We start from the raw sequence: 24,533 nt of genomic DNA on the forward strand, positions 1-24,533 counted from the left end.
AATTCAGGGACAGTAATACCCTACTTCTTCACTCTAGTAAAATTTTAAGTACCGTAGTAAAAATGTTGGCCCAATCAAAACAGGAAACATGGTTTTTAAAAAGAGTAAATGGTATTTCTCCGGTTTATTAGGCTAATAAATCCGGAGAAATACCATTTACTCATTAGGCTAATAAATCTGGAGAAATGGGCTACCATTTACTCAGTTTAAAAACCATAAGATGTTTCCTATTTTGATTGGGCCAACATTTTTACTATGGTACTTACAATTTTATTTTACTAGCATAGTGAAGAAGCAGGCTATACTTAATTAGTATTAGGCCTAGCCTACATTTCTTGCATTTTTGTCTGTTGCTTTAAAGCCATGGGGAATAACATTTTAATTACATATGTAACTCTTGACATATTTAAAAAAAATATAATGGCATTACTTTAACATGGGAAGAGGGGCTGGGCGGTATTTGTAGATTTGACAAATTTAGGTCCTATCGGCCAGTAATGAGTAACTTTCTGGATGCAGTTAATATTGCGCATGCGCTTTGTTCTTATCTATCACGATGCTGTGTGAGCATTGTTTTAGAAAGGCAAGACCGGTGTCAGAAAATTTGACAAATACTTGGAAAATATAGAGGAGATCTGATGATTGCAGCAGTATTACTAGAGAATTTTCTTACAGGTAGGAATTAAGCCATAAATCAGAGCTGTTTGTGGTACACTGTGAGACATTTTTAAACAATATATTGACGAAGACGAGCCTGGCTGATACAGCACAACACACACACTGATATGACATAAAAATCAGTTCAAGCTCATGGGTTTGTCGGCCGAGTGACTGTAAAGAAAGCGATCAAGGAAGGGTGTGAATACAATGTTTCTTGAGTTTGGAGGGAATGAGGGGTATTCATTCCTCACTAGCCCACTATGTAGTCCATTATAATAAATGATTATACAGGGTTCCGTTCCGTTGTCTTTTTCTGACTTGGTTGGTGAAGGGGAAATCAGACTGAGGGAGTAATTAGTAAGAAATGAATCCGTACACAAGTAATGAAGTATACGAACGATCTGTCAGTTTGTACTATTACTACTAATAAACTAAAGTGACAATCCTTCTTATTAAATAATCATTTCACGTGGTAGACTCCCTGAATGATTTTTAATCGTGGTTTTACGATTTATTAGTAGCATGTACCAACCAAATTTTATTTTTTGAGCAATTGCTTTGAAACATGGCATAAATAATTGCCCAAACTCAAACATTAGAATTTTAAAACCGTTTAAATTTTTAGAATCAGACTTATACTTTTTTAATATTGATATTTTTATTGATTTTGTTTTTTTTTGTCCAAAATCGAAATCTGGTCCAAAAAGTGGTAATTTATTTTTCAATGAATTAACATGAAACTTGGTAGAATAACAGTTTGTTAACTCCTTATTAAATTCACAATCATTCATATAACAAATAAGAACCCCTTTTTGCAGGAAACATTGGTTATCAATGAACAGGGTTAGGCTTAAATTTGAGATTGTTTGCTATTTCCCCTTCTTATACGCCCACATTAAATGTGGTCGTATATTGTCGTCGCCCCCGTCCGGCAGTCGTTCCGGCGTCCACAATTGCTTGTGGACGCTCTAGGGGCCAAAGTTAATATCCGATTGACTTATATACAGTGTTTAAGGCCATGAGACGAAGAAGCCTATTGATTTTCAGGGATTTCCGATAATTACTGCCAGAATTATGGTCCTTGATCACTTCAAAAAATCTTGTGGACGCTCTGGAGGCCAAAGTTAATATCCGATTGACTTTAAATTTATACACAGTGTTTAAGGTCATGAGACGAAGAAGCCTATTGATTTTCAGCGATTTCCGATAATTACTGCCAGAGTTATGGTCCTTGATCACTTCAAAAAATCTTGTGGACGCTCTAGAGACCAAAATTAATATCCGATTGACAGTGTTTAAGGTCATGAGACGAAGAAGCCTATTGATTTTCAGCGATTTCCGATAATTACTGCCAGAGTAATAGCCCTTGATCACTTCAAAAAATCTTGTGGACGCTCTAGAGGCCAAAGTTAATATCCGATTGAATTTAAATTTATACACAGTGTTTAAGGTCATGAGACAAAGAAGCCTATTGATTTACAGCGATTTCCAATAATTACTGCCAGAGTTATGGCCCTTGATCACTTCAAAAAATCTTGTGGATGCTCTAGAGGAGAAAGTTAATATCAGATTGACTTTAAATTTATACATAGTGTTTAAGACCTTGAGATGAACAAGTATATTGATTTTCAATGAATTTTTATACGCCCACATTGAAATGGGGTCGTATATTGTCGTCGCCCCCGTCCGGCGTCCACAATTGCTTGTGGACGCTCTAGAGGCTAAAGTTAATATCCGATTGACTTTAAATTTATATACAGTGTTTAAGGCCATGAGACGAAGAAGCCTATTGATTTTCAGCAATTTACGATAATTACTGCCAGAGTTATGGCCCTTGATCATTTTGAAAAATCTTGTGGACGCTCTAGAGTCTAAAGTTAATATCCGATTGACTTTAAATTTTATACCCAGTGTTTAAGGTCATGAGACGAAGAAGTCTATTCATTTTCAGTGATTTTCGATAATTACTGCCAGAGTTATGGCCCTTGATCACTTCAAAAAACCTTGTGGATGCTCTAAAGGCTAAAGTTAATATCTGATTGACTTTAAATTTATACACAGTGTTTGAGGTCATGAGGCGAATAATCCTATTGATTTTCAAAGATTTCTGATAATTACTGCCAAAGTTATGGCCCTTGATCACTTTGAAAAATCTTGTGGACGCTCTAGAGGCCAAAGTTAATATCCGATTGACTTCAGATTGATACACAGAGTTTTAAGATCTTGAGACGAACAAGTATATTGATTTTCAATGAATTTTTATGACTTGGAACAGCTAAATCCATGATGCAGTATTAAAAGTTTTGTATACAAAACGTTAGCATGGGGCAGAACTTTATAAAAACCAAACAAATTCTAATGGTTTTCTGAGTTGTTGCTCTTAATCAGATTTTAGTGTATTATAAATGTTTCATTACCGAAAAAAGTAAAAATATGCGACAACTCTTGTTGACTGCCCGGACGATTTAGCTGCTGTGGGCGTATGTTTCGTTGCCTGGCAACCTATCTAAAAATGTACGTTTATGAAACATGAAATTGTAAGAATGTAAGATACTTTTAATATGATTTATTTAAGGTTAACAATTTTTTTTAATAGAAAAAAAAAAGAAAGAACAAAAATGTACGTTTATGAAACATGAAATTGTAAGAATGTAAAATTTATTTCTAATGCTACTGATTTGTTATACCAGTACCTGAAAATAGATATAAAATAGTAAAATTACAACAAGGCTTTTAAGATTTCATCCTACGAAATATTCAATTCAATTCAATTCAATTTAATTCTAAATAAATAAATAAATAAAATAAATAAATAAATAAATAAATAAATAAATAAATAAATAAATAAATAAATGAATGAATGAATGAATGAATGAATGAATGAATATAAATAAATAAATAAATGAATATAAATAAATAAATAAATGAATATAAATAAATATATGAATAAATAAATAAATAAATGAATATAAATAAATAAATGAATATAAATAAATAAATAAATAAATAAATGAATATAAATAAATAAATAAATAAAATAAATAGATATTGGTTATTATTTATATAAAATAATAACAATACATGCATGGTATTATATAATAATAAATAAATAGATATTTTTTTATAAAATAATAACAATATATGGTATTATATAAAAATATTTGGAAGGTTTCAAACAATAATTGTTTTTTGTTAGCTGTTTCTTTTTGTTTATCAACTACATGTAGTTGGGGTAACAATTTTTGATATGACATGTAGTCTGGTCAGTTCTCACTGAACGCATGAGGCCTCTGCATCAGAAATACACTAAACAAACCAGTGCAAAGCCAGGATTAGATTTCATACCCACCGAATCAGTCCATACTACTAGTTTTACAATTTAAAAAAGACAGCCTACTCGCAATATCGCATGACATTATGTCATATGTATTTTCAGTGATAATAAATTTGCCTAACATTTGAATTTCACTTTAGTTTCTATGTGAATTATTCTTTGTTGATACAATAATATAATTCTGCTTTTAAAAAACGTGCGTTCATACTGTTTTATTTATGTCTGTCAATAATGCTGTTTCTTCGGGTCAGTTTCGGTCCATTTTCTACTGATCGAATAATATTGGCTAAAATTTAATCATTAATATATTATAAACATCGGTAGTTTTATTTTCTAAGTCATGTTGTAACCGATCTATGTAAAAAAAAGACAGATTAAGCACATTTTTACGGAATGAAAACCGATAGCTACAGCTAGATATTCAACTTCCGGTTTATTGCCATGTACCGTTATTTGCTGTATTTTTACTTAATTCTCAATTAAACGCATGATTACGTCCATGACAATTCAGTTTTTAATTTTTTATGAATAGAATATTCTCTAAAATGTCATAAAATCGTAAAATTCTTTTGGAATATTCCTACGTAAAGAAATGGAAAATATTTGAATTTTTTAAAATTCTAGAAAAAATCGTTCCACTCGCCTGATACGGGTCAAATTGTCATATTCCACAGGCCCAACATTCTCCCGAACATCTTCCGCCAAGTTACACCATCCGTCAATAAAAATAAAGGTACCGTCAAAAGTAATTCGATACCTACTTTTCCGCTTAAAATCATAACCAGTTTTTGAGCCAAATATTAAGCTTGGTACACGCTATTATTAGTCACTCGCATAAAAATTCTGGTGAATTATATTAATAAATAATGATAGATACCGGTAGGTCAATCTCTGTGTACACTTAAATGTTTTATTGTTCAACACAACAAAGTAGGCCTACTAAACTATGGATAGCAATCACTATATTACAGGCTTCAATAACTTTTCTCACAAGCATACCAAATTACAACTATTGTGTAATTTAGTCTTCTTAGAAAAGAGTAACATAACTGTAACTAAGCAGAAATTGGCTTGTTTACTAAATTTCAGTAAAATTCGGCTTATTTCGAAATACAACACTGATTTTGTCTTTATCGATAGACATCAAAATTTCAACAGATTGTTATCTTTACAACACAAACCAAAAAAAGAGTCCAAAGAAATCGACAAATTTTTCTTTTCAACCTAAGTCAAACCAGATCTAGCGATCTACAGCACTGTAGTCATTTTATATTGATGATAGCTTACGGTGAGACAAGGGTAGTCTACGATATCACCCTTGGTGGAAGTGGATGTAAAACTCCAGAAACGAACTAACGAACGAGCCAAGGGAAGGGTGCACCTGACCGCGTACTATTTTATGGTTTAACATAAGGTCTGTCATTAAGTCCGGTGACATGATTTTGATATCCTGCTTGTAGGGTCGTCTGTCTAACCTCGTGGATATTCTCTGGGTTCACCGGTTTTCCCTCACTACTGAGGAACCCTACATGCAAGTGAATTATTGAAATAAGAGTAGAACCATATGTTAGTCCTGAAATGACATGGTTTGTGTCAAGTGGAGTTAAACCCACTTCTCTCTCTCTCTCTCTCTCTCTCTCTCTCTGATATGGCTCACTGACCAACAGATCTGGGGCTCCGTACCAGCATAGGCGTACGAGCTAGGGGGGCTGCCGCCCCCCCATTTTGGGCACCAAATGCTGGGAAAATTTGGGCGCACAGTTGTATAAAAAAATATTGTGTTCTTGAATGTGTCCAATTTAACAGCAAATCTTTATCATTATGTAACATACTAAGAACCTAACTACATTTTTTGGGCACCAACCACCACCGCCCCCCCCCCCCCCCAAGTCAAAAATTTCCCTGTACGCCTATGGGTACCAGTGTTGGCCGAGAAGGTTTCCCAGAATTTTCCAAAGTGGTTTCCTATCAGTAACTAGTGCAGGACGGAGAGTCTGCTAGAGAACAGTGTCTAGTTGTTTGTATGGAACAAAAAATTCTTAGGTCCAGTGTTCATATTGGCGTGCAAGTAAAAGAACCCTTGAAATCCTGAAAAATAAATTCCTGTTATTGCACACTGTGTATACCTGTCTTGATTCTTGATTATCCCAGTTGGTGCAGAAAAGTAGGATGTTAAACCTCATTCATTCAATTCATTCATTCACCCTATATTTGGCAGGTGAGCTGTAAAGAGCTCTATGTAATTTGCAAATATATCAAAAATCACTCTCCTAAAAAAGTCTCCCCCAAAGTGAGGAATTGGTAATAAGGAGAATTATAATTATTTAAGGAGTGTGATTTCATTCGTTGCTAGAAAAAAGTCGACTACGGTACAAAATTAGGAGTCTATATGGCCACATGTTCCTGAAGCAACGACTGTGAGTTTTACAACATTTGGACATTGCTAGATTACTTCACATTTCCCAAACTTATAGCTACCTTATCTACGGACACGTGAACAGAAGCGTCCAATAAGAGGTTGTGACAAAGCGACCTCCACAGAAACCTTGACATTAAACGAACTTTGATTTTTGCAACTTGATAATATCACAGGTAGACATTTTAGCTTGAAAGCGCGAGACTTGGTATTCGCGACGATCGAGGAATCTAATATAGGCTCACAAGCTGAGCTTGTTCCCAATCGAAATTAGTACCGAAATAATAATTTGCAGGGTATAAAACATGAAGGCCTCACGTACGTAGTTAAATCGAGATCAAGCCTTCTATTGAAGATGGTATGGCTAGGACTTCATTCAAAGTAGTATACGTAGCTTACACCAGTCACCATTTGTCTATGAATCGATAGATCAAATTTTAAACAAAGGCAGATTGTTATCCCTCAAAACAAACCAATGGAGTCCCAAGAAATCAACAATTTTATTTTAGACCCAAGTCAATGGTATCTATAGAATAAAATATGGAAGTTATGGGAAACGATTTTCAGCTGAAATAGGTGCTTGCCCCCCCCCCCCCAAAAAAAAACAACCCAACTCTCCTCGATCCAGGTACAATGTCTTCATTTTTATTCGTCTTATTAATATTGCCCATCCTCATTAGCCTAATTGGTGCAGAAACATACATATACCAGGTTGAACTCAATTTCTATAGATTCAATGTGTTTGTAGCTTGACGTTATACTGTTATAGTTAGGTCCAAATATTAAAGCCACCTGCAGTTTTCTTCAAGGTCACGTGATGAAAACAGGGCTAGCCCTAATCCACAATCTCACCTAACTCGTGACCTTGACAAAATCTGCAGGTAGCCTTAATATTTAGACCTGATAACAATATAGCATGTTTAAACTCCATGTAAAACCTGGGCATGGTCTGTTTTCTTCAATCAATATATGCAATTGCTACCATACTTTAAATTTAATTTTTTATCCCAGAAATATTTTCTGTCTCAAATATTTTCTGGGACAAATACATGTAGTTAATGCGTGCACATTTGATCATAAGATCTGTCATTGAGTCAAGTGGCAAACGTTTGTTTCCCTTCTTCTAAGTGAGAAGGAGTAGGGTTGACTGTCCAATGTCATGGGTTTTCTCCGGACGCATTATAGTGAATTATTGAAATAAAATTGAACCATGTTAGTCCCGAAATGACCTAGTTTGTGTCAAGTGGAGTCTAAACCCCATCTCTCTCTCTCTCTCTCTCTCTGGAATAATATATGTCTTTACTCTCTCCTTTAGAAACAACTCTCTATACAGGGTATGAAATAAGCCTCTTACATGTATATGGTAACCTCAAAATAGGTTACGCTAATCTGCATCAAATTTGAACTGGTAACCTATAGGTTACGATGCCATATTTGTTTAGAGCCGACCCTCGAATTAGCCTAGGGGGATTTGGGGCCAATTAAAAGATTAGCCAGCTACCCCTAAGCTTATTAAATCAGCAGGGCCCATATCCCTAAGCGAATTAGTGGATTATTGTTAATCCTAAAACTCTCTACAAAATTGCAAATAACCAAATAAAATTTTTTTTTATACAAAAATGTACAGATTGTCGTGTTCTTTCCAATGATATAAAATTCAATTGTACAAACTAACAATTTCCGGTATATTACTATAAATAATATTGAAAAGTCAGTTCCACTAAAATTATGACTTTTCTCTGTCATAATAAACGTGAACATGTATCTCCTAAGATTTTATTTAAAAAAAAAGAACAGTGTTCAAAGTAAATATAAATATATAACTTTTAGAAAGAAATATCGCCCCAAATGACCGTCACTTCATCGCTATGTGACATTTCTGCCTTTGTTGGATATATGGTGGGAATTGTCGTCTTCTTTGCTTCATAGCATCGAAAATAAAAATATATAGTTGCAATGTAATATTCCTCTATGTAGCTTGTATTAAATCCTAAAAGTTTTGATTCAATTTAGCTTTCCAAACTCTATAGAATTATTATCCGTAAGTTTTGTGGTATCGTCTGTCTGGAAACGTATCCAAGATATGGCGGCCGACACGCTTGATCTCGGCTGCTTCGCATCATTCATAACGTCCCCCAAAAATAACAAATAGTTGATTTCTTCGACATTATCATGTTCTACGATATGCCTGGCAGTAAATCATAAAAAAATCTGATTCCATTTCACTTTCCATGTCATAAAATTATTAGCCGTGAGTGACAACGTGAAAATATTGGAATAATGCCAAAGTCATTGACACGGTGTGAATTTTCACCTCTGACCTATTACGTAAATACCGGAAGATCCATTGTTGAAAAGTATGTTTTTTATTTGATAATTTGCGAATATAACATTCCTTTTCATTGGGTGTTTTATTTTTATTACTCAATCACCATTAATTTAAGAAATAAAAACAATAGAAATCAGTTGATTGATCTGGCTCTTTCGTTCGCTAAAGAGGCAAATGAGTATGTCGTTGCCAGGTATGATGGGTCCGCGAGTTGATTTGCTACCGCCAAAATGACAGGTGCGAACTTAACGATCTTTCAGGCATTTATTTATAATTGTAAAATGTTTTAATGTAGTAGTGGAGGGAATATTTTAACTGAAACCTTTAGTTTATAAATTATAGCTCGGTGGTCGAGAACGGAAGTCCGTTCGCGTGTTTCCAGGTCATGGTAACCGATGCGTAACCTGAACGAGCGTTCGCGTGTTATTTCGTACCCTGCTATATCTATGTCCCGGTACATAGAGTACAGCCTTGGTTTACATAACCGTATATGTAATCAAACTTGTATGTTCAGCTGTCCAGGTAAGAATGTACAGTGTACCAATTCTACCTGTTATTATAGAGAATCTGTTACATTAAATAGGTGTAATATGATCTTATAATGTACCTCTTAGGGAATAAAACTAAGTCTATGTGAAGAAGTTATAAATCTTTATCCTACTCAGGTCCACTTATAAATCTAAATAGGTTATATTATGGATGGTGTGTAAATTAGTTGAGTGGTCTATTGAGTCAAATGGGTGGGGTTGCGATCCCAACAAGTACATGTACGTGACGAGAAGTAAGTAGGTTTTTCACTTGGGTCGTAAAGCTGTCCCATCTAGACTACACCTGCGCTCTCGCCCAAACAACCTTGTTGGGTTTACTATGGGTCCTTTGGTTCCTCCCACTGCTTAAGATTAAGAGCCCTACGCGCAAGTGAATAATTGAAATAGAATTATTTTTTATGTTAGTCCCAAAATGACCTAGTTTGTACTGAGTGGTTGTTAAACCACACTTATCTCACCATCTTTACACAAAACAATAGCTAAAATTTAAAAAAAATATTACTCAGGGCCTGAGAGTACATGTAGCCAGCCCTATGGCTTACAAAGTTATGAAATTCCCCCCCCCCCCCAGCTGGGCTAATGAAGACGGGCATATGCCATACATGTGCTATGGGGGAACTTTTGCCCGACCAGCGCCACTATGGCCTATTCTGATATTGAATTCCAACTGCCAAGGTGTCTTTTACGTGCATGCCGATGTATTCACAGGACCTCAGGTTTTCATCCCATCTGAACGATTAGACAGCTGTCCTTGTCAGGCTATCCATCCTGGCATCCTGCACCATTGACAAGGGGAAACCACGTTGGAAAATCCTGATGAAGTTTCTTGGCCAATGCAGGGATCCTACAAATTCATAATCTGGCTCTGGTTCTGTGTACATAACATTTCATGAATAAAACTGTTTCCTTTGGTGGGAAAGGCACTTCGAAACCGTTGAGGAAACATTTTTGGACTAATAATCCTTTTAGACTTCAGAGATTCCACTTTCAATTCAAAATCCCTCAAATGCCAATCAGAGAATTGAAAGATTTGTTTCTTTGATTCTATAAAAACAGAAAAAATTATTTACATATTTATTTAGTCATAATGACATGGAAAAATCAATTTATAAACACAAACTGCTTTTAAAGCCTCGGACAAAAATGCTGGAAATTGAATAAAAGGAATGAATCAAACACAGAACCTGATGTTTATTGATTTTTAACAGTGAAATGATAACACAAAATTCATCATATATTGTACAAAGTTGTGCCTTTTTTTGTTAAAAATGTATTATTTTTCTGGATAAAGACTTCTAGTTCTAGTGAAAACAGTAATTGAATTCCATAGTTCGGTTACTTTACTACACTGTAAATGCCACTTATTTAAACAATTTTCATTGTCTAAAATTGCAGACATTAAAGATACATTAGTTAAGAGTTTTATAAAGTTTTGGCCATTCTTGCTATAATAATTCAAAAATAAATGATAAAAAATGAAAATGTTGAAAATTTCAGTCAAATTACTTTCTTCTGAACGGAATTGTCACTGTTGGAAGTTTGGACTAGAAATAGGCATCAACTGTGTCTGCACTATCCAGGGCTCACACTGTCAATTACAATTTGCGATAAAAATATGCACGTGGCGATTAAAATTTGATTTTGGCGATAATATTTTGCCGTTCTGGCGATTCGTTTTGAGAACTGGTGGAAAAAAATCTTAAAATTCTAATCATATTTATCCTGAATTAACCATTATTAAGTGTCAATCACGTGGTGGCAGATTCTATAAATTAAATGATAATACATGTAATCAAAATGGCCGACAATTCCTTGTGGAGAGAATTAAATATTTTGATAGCTGAATTCGTTTACAGTGGCTTATACGGCATGTAAAAAATACAAGCATGTCTATAAGATATCATTATAAAATTTATTTCCAATTATATTATCACCACTGGTCGAAAACGTAAGAACGAGTTGAATAGAGACGATTCTTGAGCAAGAAAACAGATCGCCATTTGTATCATTACCGTCGCAAAAATGCTCTAAAAGTCAACAACGGGTATATTGTAAGCATCTTTTAATTAAAGAGACATTATGGGAGATTTGATAATGAGTTGGCAGTTCTCACTATAATAGTTAAAAACTAGATAATGTAAAGGCAATTTGCTGAAAATTTCATTCAAATTGATCCACTATGAACCAAGCGTTTGAAATTTCCACCTAGCCTCTATCATCAATACTAAAGTCAGTACGATAAACAGCATAGTCTTGAACTCTCGATTATCCATTTAATCGTTAAATCATGAAGGAAAGTTGTGCAGTAAATCGGCTCATAATCTGCTTAAGATCACAGGCTAGCGATGCCATCGAGGGTTGATTATGATCTGGATAGGTTAATTAATGTCTAATTAATAATTTAGATAACATTTCAGGCCTAAAGAAAGACCTGCAATAGACAGATTTAGCTCTTGCATTTTATGTTTAACAAATATAATTGAAATTTATACCATTATATCAGATTTTGATACCTTTCCGGTACTTGAAAATAATAGGCCCATTGTGCACGCAACACATAAATTTATAGAAAATTGGCAATCCATGGATGAGATTTGAAGTGTAATAAATACTGACAATATATTGTGCAGTACGGTGCAGTAATCTATTATGTAAAGACAGACTTTTAAAGTTGTTGTATATTGCCTAGTTGAGACATAAAATTGTTAGGCAGATAAAATATTCCAGTTGGCAGAAAAAAATATAAACATTTTTTTTATATAAAAATTACCGTCCATTTTGGCGGAAAAAAACTGAAAGCCAGTGTGAGCCCTGGCACTGTCTATGAGAATTGGCAATCGTTTGATTGACAAACGATAACTTATCCACATATTCTCGATTATCAAGTAACACGCTCAATGGATATGTATCACCATAGGTCTTTTGTCTGACGTGGAGAGCGAGCGATCCTAAAAAAAGATCGCCACATCCTACATACGACCCATGCATCTTTCCTTACTACATATTTCTGTAGCCTTGTGATCGTCTAGAATTTGCCTCTAGCTGTCTTTACTTCTGCTTCATGTTGTGTATTTACTTCTTACTGTTTTCTTAAGACGTTTGTCTTACCAGGAATAACAATGCAACAGTTCGCTTCTACATTTTATATAGCATAGCCGAATACATGTATACAAGCACAGATTACAATACTAGCTAAAACCATTTCTCCACCATAGCCAGCCTTGTGGCTGTCTAGGAACTCAGATGGAACCTCTCTGGAATCTAATGGAAGTCTGCTTGAAAGTTTCAAATAGATATCTTATATAGCACTCATGTATATCACGCATAACAAAGCGTGTTCATGGCCCGGAACTTGTGCAATTTCTGATATGATTGGTTAAGTTAAGCAAAATGATGCAATTAGAATAATTCCACTTATGTGTAATCTGGTGGTATTTTATTGACACATGTTTTGGCTAAATAACTCTTTTTATGTGTCAACTGTCAATTACAGACTAAGTTGATCTACTACGAACTATATATAATATATATGTGAATATGTGTGAAACTATTAATTTGCCAAATATATTAATTAATGAAATATAAAGTCATCTTATTTCTCTATTCTTTGTCTATAAATTTAAAAACAATGTCGCCACGACTATATTGCTACATATGATAGCCTCGCTTGAATGGCCTTTCATCACCAGTTTCCGGTAGTGACATCAGCGACTAACGGTAAATGTTAGCTTGGTCCACCATTTATTGATTTAATTTTAATTGGACGACTGTTTAAATCCAAACTCTATCCAAGCCATCAGTGGGTCTACAGAGTTGTTGTGTAAATAAAGGTCTAATTAATAATTTCTATAACATCTGAAGCCTAAATAAAGACTTGCAATAGACAGATTTAGCTCTTGCATAATGTATGTTTAATTTAGATACTCCAAAATAGTGGGGAAATAACCTTTAAAAGACATTTGGCTCTATTTTTTGGAACCTTGAAATTGAAGAAAATGGCTCTAAAAGCACACATTAAACATACATTATGCAAGAGCTAAATCTGTCTATTGCAGGTCTTTCTTTAGGCCTGAAATGTTATCTTAATTATTAATTAGACATTACTTAACTTATCCAGACCATATTCAACTCTTGATGCCATCGCTAGCCTGCGATATTTACTGGATTTGAATACATTTTGTGATGGATGATTTAACGTCAAAATGGATAATCGAGACTATGTTTTTTATTGTACCGACTTTAGTAATGATGATCGAAGCTAGGCCTAAAATTCAATCGCTGATCTCTTGGGTCAGAGTGGAGCAATTTGAAATTTTCAGCATATTCCATTTACATTATCTAGTTTTTAACTATTATAGTGAGATCTGTCAGCTCTTTATCTACAGTAGAATCTGCATTAAGCAGCCACCCAAGGGAATTTTCACAACTGACCGCTTAACGGGAGTGGCCTCTTAATAAAATCTTGTTGCTTTTTGTGCCGACATAAATTAAACATTACGCTTGGATGCATTGGAAGCGGTAAATTTGGCCGTCGCTGAATCTTGCGCCGAACGAAAATTCTTTACTCAAATCTCGGACATAACTTAACGGGAGTGGCCTCTTAATAAAATCTCGTTGCTTTTTGTGTCGACATAAATTAAATATTACGCTTGGATGCATTGGAAGCGGTAAATTTGGCCGTCGCTGAATCTTGCGCCGGACGAAAATTCTTTACTCAAATCTCGGACATAACTTCTGTAAACTTGTCATTTTGTACCAACCTTCGATACTACTGTCTACCATTGTGATGCATTCGATAATATTTATCCATTTTTGTGAAGAAAATCGATGAATTCATTTTATTTTATCAAAAAAGCACATGAACAAAAAACATCGCTAATTTTATCTCCTTTTTACAGGGGGTGTAACTCTGTATGTAATATTATAGGAGGCGCTAAGAGAGATACTAGATGATCGTGACAAAACTCGGTACTTTTATTTTATTCAATCAGTATCAAATAATGTGTCGTTACGCGTGAAAACAATGATCAGGTTAGTCGTTTAATAAAACAAAAGATTAATTAACAGATAATCCCGGGTTGATTGTTATGTTTACATTTCTTTTTACCTGATCAGTGGGCGTCCAGTTAATTAACTACTACTCACAGGATTAGCGGGGGTGTTACAAAGAACGACAAGATGGTATCATTCAACAATGGCCGTTGAATGGGCGATGTTTTGTTGAATTTATTAGTAAAATAGTGACCGCTGGCCGCGTTAGAGGAGTGACCGTTGAATAAAGAGATGAAACAACAGAATTTCTACGGGGGGAATTTATCGTGACCGCTTACAAGGAGATGTCGCTGAATAGGAGTGGCTGCTCATACAGATTCTACTGTAATCTCCCATAATTCCCCTTTAACATAAAATTGGTATCACATTCTATTTCTCTAGTAAAGTCTGTTAGTGTATATTGGGTGTAATGTCTGATGATCATAGAGGTATGGAATCTAAACTATTCTATTTTAATCATAGAAATATCAGTAACATCAGATATCATTTAACTACTGATGCCATAAAAACACTTATAAACTCTCTTGTAACTTCAAGCTTAGATAATTTTAATTTCCTGCTTGCTGGCTACAGGCACTACAGAGCTTAATTCGGTAATGAAACTCGGCTATAAAACAAAATGAACACATGTCTTCTATTTAAATCCAACACAATTGGTTACATACATGTAAGTTTTAAGTTTTCATATTAATTTTAAGGTTTTTCATTTCATATTTTAGTGTAGCCTACAAATGTACATGTATGTACATATAATGTACCATGTTATTTAAGTATAGACCTACATGTATAAATGATAATGGTACCATGTTATTTAAGTATAGGCCTACTTGTATAAATGATAATGGTACCATGTTATTTAAGTATAGGCATACTTGTATAAATGATAATGGCACCATGTTATTTAAGTATAGGCCTACATGTATAAATGATAATGGTACCATGTTATTTTAAGATACATTATGGGAGATAAGATAAAGAGATGGCAGTTCTCGCTATAATAGTTAAAAACTAGATAGTGTAAAGGTAATTTGCTGAACATTTCAGTCAAATTGATCCACTATGAGCCGAGAAAGAAGCCGGTGAAATTTTTGCATAGTCTTGGTTATCATTACTAAAATCATTAATATAAACAGCATAGTCTCGATTATCCACTTTTTCTGATTTAATTATCTTTGGCCGTTAGCGGCATATAGGAATCTTATCCAGCCTACATCGAAGGCTAGCCTTGACATCAAGAGTTTATAGATTCGATCTTCCCTTGGAGACCCAAGGCTTTGGCGAAGGCTTTTCTTATGACGGTTGTACCGGCACCACTGTCTATTAATGCATTGCCATACAAAGTTCTTCCATTAGGCGCTTTAAACCGGATTCGGACGACTGGTAACATTGCACGTTTGTCTAACACACTGCTGACTGGAGTATCTGAGTGTAAGAGTTTGTGATGATATCGTTGACAACCATTTTCATTACATCGTTGTTTGCTTCGGCACTTAAAGATATTGTGTCCTCTAGAAAGACAAGAGAAACATAAGCGTTCTGACGTGACATGCGTGAATTTGGCTTTATTATCTAAATTTCTGAACCTTTCACACTGTGACAGATAATGTTCCTTTTGACAAAAAGAACAATTCTTGGATGACGATCTTTGAACATTTTGAGCATGACTGGGTGCTGCATTGACAGATCGCTTATAAGGTAAGTAGGCAGCTTGACGGCATTAGTTTTCTTGACATCACCAAAATCAGGATCGAATTCGGCTCTAACTTTGGATCTAAGAAATGTGTCTATGTGCGAGACTGACGGAGTTTCACCTGATGTTCTGATTAAAGCAACTTTAGTCTTCCACTGATCAATCATGTAGTTTGGCATTCGTTCAACAATTTTCCTGAGATTGTCACTGGCATTGATATCAGAAAAATAATTCAGCTGAGTTAGACTGGCGATAGCATTGATTACATCAATTGAAAGTTCTTTCAGGGCATTTTTCTCAGTTATTTTTGGACCATTGGTGAGCTTGGTTACGTATGCTCTGGCTATTCGACTAGGTGAACCATATTCAGCTTTCAAAGTCTTTAAAGCAGTCGCGTACATACTTCCAGATGATCCCAAACCTGACAAAGTTTTGTTGACTCCAGCTGACAGATGACTCTTAAGTTGTCCCATCCTGACTTCATCTGTAAGATGTGGCTTATCATGTATGTGTGCTCTGAACCGTTGTATGAACTCTACATACTCAAGAGGATTACCATCAAAGATCTTGATTTTGAGAGCTGGAATATCGCGATTCGATTCCAATCTAAGAAGAGCATCGGCTATTGAGATTTCTTCTTTTCTTTGACTATGGACAGTTTCTTCAAACTCTTTCAACTCATCTATCCAACTATCAAATGATTTTTTCACCATAGGTTTCGACTGACAAGATAACGTCGGTGTATTCTGTTGACTAGACTCTAATGTTGACGTGTGTTCATCTGGCTGCAAGTGCAATATTGACATATGTTCGGCTGGCTGTATCGTGTTGGTGCGCTGAAATGACTGTGTTGTAGGCGTATGTGGGACGGACTGCAATGTATGCGCAGGTTGCTCTGCCTTTGACGTTTGCTCTGACTTTGACTTGGGTGTGGACGTTACACTCTGAATTGACTGATCACTTCTGGACAAAGTTTTTATGTGTTCTGAGAGCAGATCTTCAATAGCATAAAAGTCATTTGTGAGGTCTTCCTCCCACTGTTCTAATATTCCTTTCTCGGATTCATCACAATATTCTAAAATTTCACCATTAGCAAAGGAACATTTTTCATAGTCTTTCCTAATTTCTTTGAGCTCCCTCTTTAATTTTCTGGCATCTCCTTCACCTTTTCTGATGTAGGTTTGAATCCGTGTGATTGAACGCGTAAACTTTCCACGTAACTGTTTTCTGTGTTGACGAGCAGCATTGAGCTTTGACGAGCTTTCTTCCTGTGAATCAGAGTCTGAGTTTGGAAATGGAGTGTCATTTGGCAATGGAGTATCCATTCCTGTAGTATTGACGTTATTAATGACTGGCTCTGTCATATTAACCACCACGCAGGTAACACAAAGAGTTTGAACTTCGCCGAGACGTCGACTGTATTCTGCAGAAGCTGTTGTGACTACTCGCGTTGTAGCCTTCAAGGGCTCAATGATCTTCCGTTAATGACAACATATATTTAGACTTTAAGACATGTAGACGTTTATTCATATGACGACATATATTTAGGCTTCAGACATGTAGACGTTTATTCATATGATGACACATATTTAGACTTCAGAGACATTTCAGACGTTTATTCATATAGTTATTCATATTGTATCATATACCATTTATCATTCATATATGTCATTCACATATATCGTTCGTTCATTATATATCGTTCATATCGATCATATATTCGTTCATTCTGAAAGGACAAAAGTTAAGGACAATAAGGACTAGAACTGATAATGACAATTTATGACATAAATGTCCCTTTAAAGGATAAGACTATGACGAAATATGACAGTTGTATGCAATGTCCCTTTAAAGGATAAGACTATGACAATTAATGTTCCTCTAAAGGCCTAGACTAGAACAGCCATCCACTGACAAGTGGCTACATGACAAGGCAAAAGCATGGATCTTATAATACATGACAAATGTAAACAAATAGCAAATGACAACTTTGGTAAATACACAGAAAAGTCATTATTTCAGAGGCATTGAATATTAATCCCTAAAAGTCATTTCTGTATTTTATAACAGTCTGAAATAACATCGAAATGTATGGTCACTCGTTGAAACTGACACATAATTCTAAGAACACTGAATAACACGCAATACAATTGATCTAGAATAGTACCTGGAGAGTGGATCTATCTCGCCCTTGCAATGACTAAAGCTAGTCAATTAATTTAATACATTTTGACAATTAAAGACAGACTGAAAAGTTTGTGGACAACAATGGCGACATGACAGCTAGAAGCACGGTGAAAACCGGCTGGACGCTGATTGGTTGATAATAAGAGGCTCGAAATACAAATCGGGACTCGTCGGCACTTAACTAAAAATAAGACACAAAATGAATGTAAACGAAATAAGATTTCCGATCTATTCAGAACAACCGGTACTTGACTTGTATATTATTTAATTGATTAGAATAGATCAGTTTTACTCATTGGTTGTTTATATTGTTTTATTTACCTAATAATCAACTAGCTTGGTTCGCCATCCCGAAAGCGATTAGTTCGAGTTCAAATTCTTTATTCCTTTCAGCCAAAGACTCATCAGGTATAACATATAGTACAAACAAATAAATAAATCGATATGTACAAAAACAATATAGTTCACCGATGTTTTTGTAATAATGAACAATAGTATTGTTTGTTGATTAGCGTTATGATTTTAAACAAAATGGTAAGTTCACCAATGTTTTTATACGCCCACATTTTCATGTGGACGTATATTGTCGTCGCCCCTGTCCGTCCGTCCACAATTTGTTTGTGGACTCTCTACAGGTCACAGTTCTTGTCCGATTTTGACGAAACTTGAAATATAGCTTTATCTCAAAAACATCTCGGCTGCTTTCGATATTGGCATGTATCGGATCGAAACTTCATGGATTATGGCCCCTGTTTGTACGAAAAATCACGTTTTTAGCTTGTGGACCCTATAGAGATCACAATTTTTACCCGATTTTGTTGAAACTTGAAATGTAAGTTTATAACCCAAAGATCTCAGTTCCTTTCGATATTCGCGCATATCGGACTGTAACTTCCTGAATTATGGCCCCTGTTTGTACGGAAAATTGCGTTTTTAGCTTGTGGACCCTATAGAAGTCATAATTTTTATCCGATTTAAAAAAACGTATTATTATATCACCATTACACCCTAAGGACGACTGAGATCGAATTTCGTGAAAATCGGCCCAAAATTGACAGACAAAATGGACGCCGTTCGTTCTCAAATAGCGTAAAAATATGGTATATCAAGGTTGTGGACCCTATAGAGGTCACAATTTTTATCCGATTTTGTTGAAACTTGAAATGTAAGTTTATAACCCAAAGATCTCAGTTCCTTTTGATATTCGCGCATATCGGACTGTAACTTCCTGAATTATGGCCCCTGTTTGTACGAAAAATCGCGTTTTTAGCTTGTGGACCCTATAGAAGTCATAATTTTTATCCGATTTAAAAAAACGTATTAGTATATCACCGTTACACCCTAAGGACGATTGAGTTCGAATTTCGTGAAAATCGGCCCAAAATTGACAGACAAAATGGCCGCCGTTCGTTCTCAAATAGCTTAAAAATATGGTATATCAAGGTTGTGGACCCTATAGAGGTCACAATTTTTATCCGATTTTGTTGAAACTTGAAATGTAAGTTTATAACCCAAAGATCTCGGTTCCTTTTGATATTCGCGCATATCGGACTGTAACTTCCTGATTTATGGCCCCTGATTGTACGAAAAATCGCGTTTTTAGCTTGTGGACCCTATAGCGGTCATAATTTTTACCCGATATAAAAAAACGTATTATTATATCACCGTTACACCCTAGGGTCGACTGAGTTCGAATTTTGTGAAAATTGGCCCAAAATTGACAGACAAAATGGCCGCCGTTCGTTCTCAAATAGCGTAAAAATATGGTATATCAAGGTTGTGGACCCTATAGAGGTCACAATTTTTGTCCAATTTTAATGAAACTTGAAATGTAAGTTTATAACCCAAAGATCTCGGTTCCTTTCGATATTCGCGCATATTGTACCGTAACTTCCTGAATTATGGCCCATGATTGTACGAAAAATCGCGTTTTTAGCTTGTGGACCCTATAGAGGTCATAATTTTTATCCGATTTAAAAAAACGTATTATTATATCACCATTACACCCTAAGGACGACTGAGTTCGGATTTCGTGAAAATCGGCCCAAAATTGACAGACAAAAATGTCCGCCGTTCGTTCTCAAATAGCGTAAAAATATGGTATATCAAGGTTGTGGACCCTATAGAGGTCACAATTTTTATCCGATTTTGTTGAAACTTGAAATGTAATTATATAACCCAAAGATCTCGGTTCCTGTCGATATTCGCGCATATCGGACCTTAACTTCCTGAATTATGGTCCCTGATTGTACGAAAAATCGCGTTTTTAGCTTGTGGACCCTATATAGGTCATAATTTTTATCAGATTTAAAAAAAACGTATTATTATGTCACCGTTACACCCTAAGGACGACGGAGTTCGAATTTTGTGAAAATCTCGGTTCCTTTCGATATTCGCGCATATCGGACTGTAACTTCCTGATTTATGGCCCCTGATAGAGGTCACAATTTTGATCCGATTTTGATGAAACTTGAAATACATATTTATAACCCAAAGATCTTGGTTCCTTTCAATATTCGCACATATTGGATCATAACTTCCTGAATTATGGCCCTTGATTGTACGAAAAAATCACTTCTTTTTTTGAGCTTGTTCTCTGTCCATCTCTTGCAAAATGTGGGCGTATCTTGCATGGCAACCGCTTGTTGTAATAAAGTAGACCTGTATTGTTTGTTAATTGACTTTATTGATTTAAAAAATTGGCGATGGTTAATATTGGGTCAAAAATAATTCCTTAAATAGCGCCGGAGCCCCTTTTAGATAAATTGAATTCGCATAAAAACAACAAAGAGTGGCTACGTGCGATTTTATTCTTCGATCTTTGATTCACGGGACATTTCAGTTATTCAAACAAATCTGCACGAGAATGACAACATACAAGTTGACAGTTACCATTGATTTGGGGTTCATGTAGAATAGGCTCTTCTATCGAGCCTACAGTTATTCTTTTCTAAAATAAAATGAGTGCCTTGGATTTTTGTGTGGATTTGATAGCGGTTATACTTTACTAATATTCTCTGACATCGGAGACTTGTGTCGCGTTCATTTCATTTTTGCGGTAAGTATGAGCTTCTTATGTCTGATTTGAAAGCGCTTTTGACTCCTGTTGCAAGTTCTATTTGTCTTATTTCTATTTGGAAGACCGGTAACCTAAATACAATTAACGAAAATATTCAACATTCATAACATCGTGGCAGTATATCGTTTTGACATCGATTGTTTATGACAAATATAACCGTTAATTTTGCATGTAAAATTACACCGAGGCCTATCGTGTCCCGCGACTATCGTTGCACACGATAGCGACTGCTACACTGTACGTACTCGAGATAAGATTTTGTTTACATTTTAAACAATAGTGAAATTAACACAATAAATTAAACGAGAATTCAACAGTCCGTGCACGAAGTGCCGTCAGTCAGTGCCAATACGGCGATGATTTAATACAACCAGCAGTCAGTAAACCGGGTCCAGAATCTTTCCGGACAACTGGGCCGGTATTCATGATGAAAATACCGGACCGAGAGCTATTTTATCGGTAATGACCGACGGTCCGACGGCTTTCGCATGGACTGGTTGGCCCGTCCGTCGGTCCATTGTGGATGTGGACGCTCTAGAGGCTAAAGTAAATATCCAATTGACTTTAAATTTTTACACATGCTGAAATTGAAAACAATATCGAACGTAATATGGTTGGCAAATATTATTCCAAATACAAGCTAAACAACATTTGCAGTTTAGCTTATATTTGAAATAGTATTTCAATTTGCAAACCATGTCACGTTCGATGCTGTTTTCAATTTCAACACTCCGCCAAACCATTCAACCTGGCGAAGAGCGAGTCGTTGGTATCAACATAATGGTCCCAATCACACGGTAGCGACACCAAACAACGTCATAATGATAGTTGCTAAGTAGAAGTATCAAAATTCTAAATTTGTTCGACTTTCATGCTTAACATGTAAAGCGACAAAAAAGTAGACATTTTTCGTCTTAATAATAGAAGCAAGATGAAAAAGAATTAAAATTTACACTGAACAAAAAAAGAAGTTGGATTATACATTGTCTTAATTTAGAAATTACATGAATAGAAGTTAGAAATTACATGAACAGAAGTCTGCCAGAGTTATGGTCCTTGATCACTTTGAAATATCTTGTGAATGCTCTAGAGGCTGAAGTTAATATCCGATTGACTTTAAATTGATACACAGTGTTTAAGGTCTTGAGACGAACAAGTACAATGATTTTCAATTAAGTTTGATAACTGGAACATCTAAATCCATGATATAAAATGTTTCTTATAATAAACATTAGCATGGGTCAGAACTAAAAGCCAAACCAATTCTAATGATTTTCTGATAATTACTTAATGAGTTGTTGCTCTTAATCAGATTTTAGTGTATTATAAATGTTTCATTACCGACAATAGAAAAAAATATGTGACAACTCTTGTTGAATGCGCTGATGACTTACATGTAGCTGGTTTGGGCGTTTGTTTCGTTGCCTGGCAACCTATCTTTGATTATGGTGTGATATATACAAGGACAATATCCTACATTATATATGAGCAAAATAACAAATTGACATCAAATATGAAGATAAATTTCAAATGAAAAGATGCATGACGAGATGTTTGTTTTAGATATTTAAAACCGTAGTCATGTGTGTATTAACAATGGTTCAATGACTCATAGAAAGATTGCTTTTTGATATTGTATTATGCTATAGAGTGCAGATTGAATGTAAGCCAAACAAATTTAATTTTCAGTTCTTCCTGGTCTTAATAAAATAAATAACCCCATGAATCCTGTGAAAGATGTGATGTTTAAAATTTCAAAACATTGGAACTTAACGCTTTTAAGACGTTGGCTCGCTAACGAGGTTTTGTGTTTGATCCCTGCGTTAGCCGTGAAAGTTCATAGGGATATTCCGGCATGATCCCCCCTTGTCAGTGGTGCAGGAAAGAGGCCCTGGTTTGGGATGGCGTATAGTAATTCAGATGGGACAAGAAACCGAGGTCCCATGTTTTCACATTTCCCTCACAGGACACTGTGTGGCATATGCCCGTCTTCATTAGCCCAGTTCGGAGTACAACAGTAGAACGTTGAACCCTGTTTCATTTCATTTCGGGCAAATGACACTGGACACACATCTCTCGATGTCAATGCTAGCTTGTGATATTTATTGGATTATGATCTGATCTGATCTGCTGCTAAACTTTCATTCATAATTTAATCATTTTTTATTGTACCGACTTTAGTAATGATGATCGAGGCTAGGCCGAAATTTCAATCGCTTAATTCTCGGTTTATAGTGGATAATGTAAATTGCCTTTACATTATCTAGTTTTTAACTGTTATAGTGAGAACTGCCAACTCTTTATCTAATCTCCCATAATGTATCTTTAATTCATGTGTAGAGATGCGCTACCGTACGTGAAAGCTAATTATTGATATAAAATTGAACCATATGTTAGTTCAAAAATGTCTTAGCTTGTGTGTGTGTGTCTCTCTCTCTCACTCTCTCCAAAGTAATAATAAATTGCTAGTACATGTATTATTGCTGTAGGGCTATTAGTGATAATATGGATATGAATCTATATATGGTGTTTAATAAAACATGGTTTATTAATACAGTAATATGGATATGAATCTATATATGATGTTTAATAAAACATGGTTTATTAATACAGTGATAACCATGCTATCATATTTCCCTGGTTAATAACATTTGCCTGCAGAAACCCTATTTCATTTTATTTCATTTTGTATCCAATTTAGACACCAGAGAGAGAGAGAAAGAGAGAGAAATGGGGTTTAACGTCCACTCAACACAAACTAAGTCATTTCGAGACTAACATATGGTTCAGTTTTATTTCAATAATTCGCTGGCGCGTAGGGGTCTTTAGCAGTGGGAGGAAACAGGAGGACTTTAGAAACCCACGAGGTTGGACAGGCGACCCTACTCCTTGCCACGTACAACTGGGGAATCAAAACCATGCCAGTTGATTCAATGACAGACGCGCACATGCTTACCATTTGGCATAGTGCACTATGAGATTTTTATCCCCTGACAGTGGTGTTACGGCCTACTTTTATTTGGAACCTGTCAGTGGCGTTATGGCCTAGTGTTATTACTATTTTCCACTGCCATCATTAGCCAATGATATACATGGCGCCATGTAGGTTTTTTATACGCCCACATTTTCATGTGGAAGTATTATGCCGTCGACCCTGTCCGTCCGGACGTCCGTCCGTCTGTCCACAATTGTTTGTGGACACTCTACAGGTCACAATTCTTATCCGATTTTGACGAAA

The 24,533-nt window shown here is 35.4% G+C and overlaps 1 protein-coding gene across 2 annotated transcripts in view; it reads left to right on the forward strand.

The window, feature by feature from the left end:
- Positions 1 to 543: 543 nt before the first annotated feature.
- LOC126829879 (beta-1,4-mannosyltransferase egh) overlaps positions 544 to 24,533 on the forward strand; it is a 58,026-nt gene continuing 34,036 nt past the window's right edge. Inside the window, exon 1 of one of the 2 annotated variants that reach the window (XM_050560045.2) lies at positions 544 to 675. The gene's annotated coding sequence lies outside the window, so the exon portion shown is untranslated. The remainder of the gene's footprint in view (positions 676 to 24,533) is intronic. The other variant, XM_050560047.2, reaches the window with a different exon arrangement.

Source organism: Patella vulgata, chromosome 8 (assembly GCF_932274485.2).
Source record: "Patella vulgata chromosome 8, xgPatVulg1.2, whole genome shotgun sequence".
Lineage (NCBI taxonomy): Eukaryota > Metazoa > Mollusca > Gastropoda > Patellidae > Patella > Patella vulgata.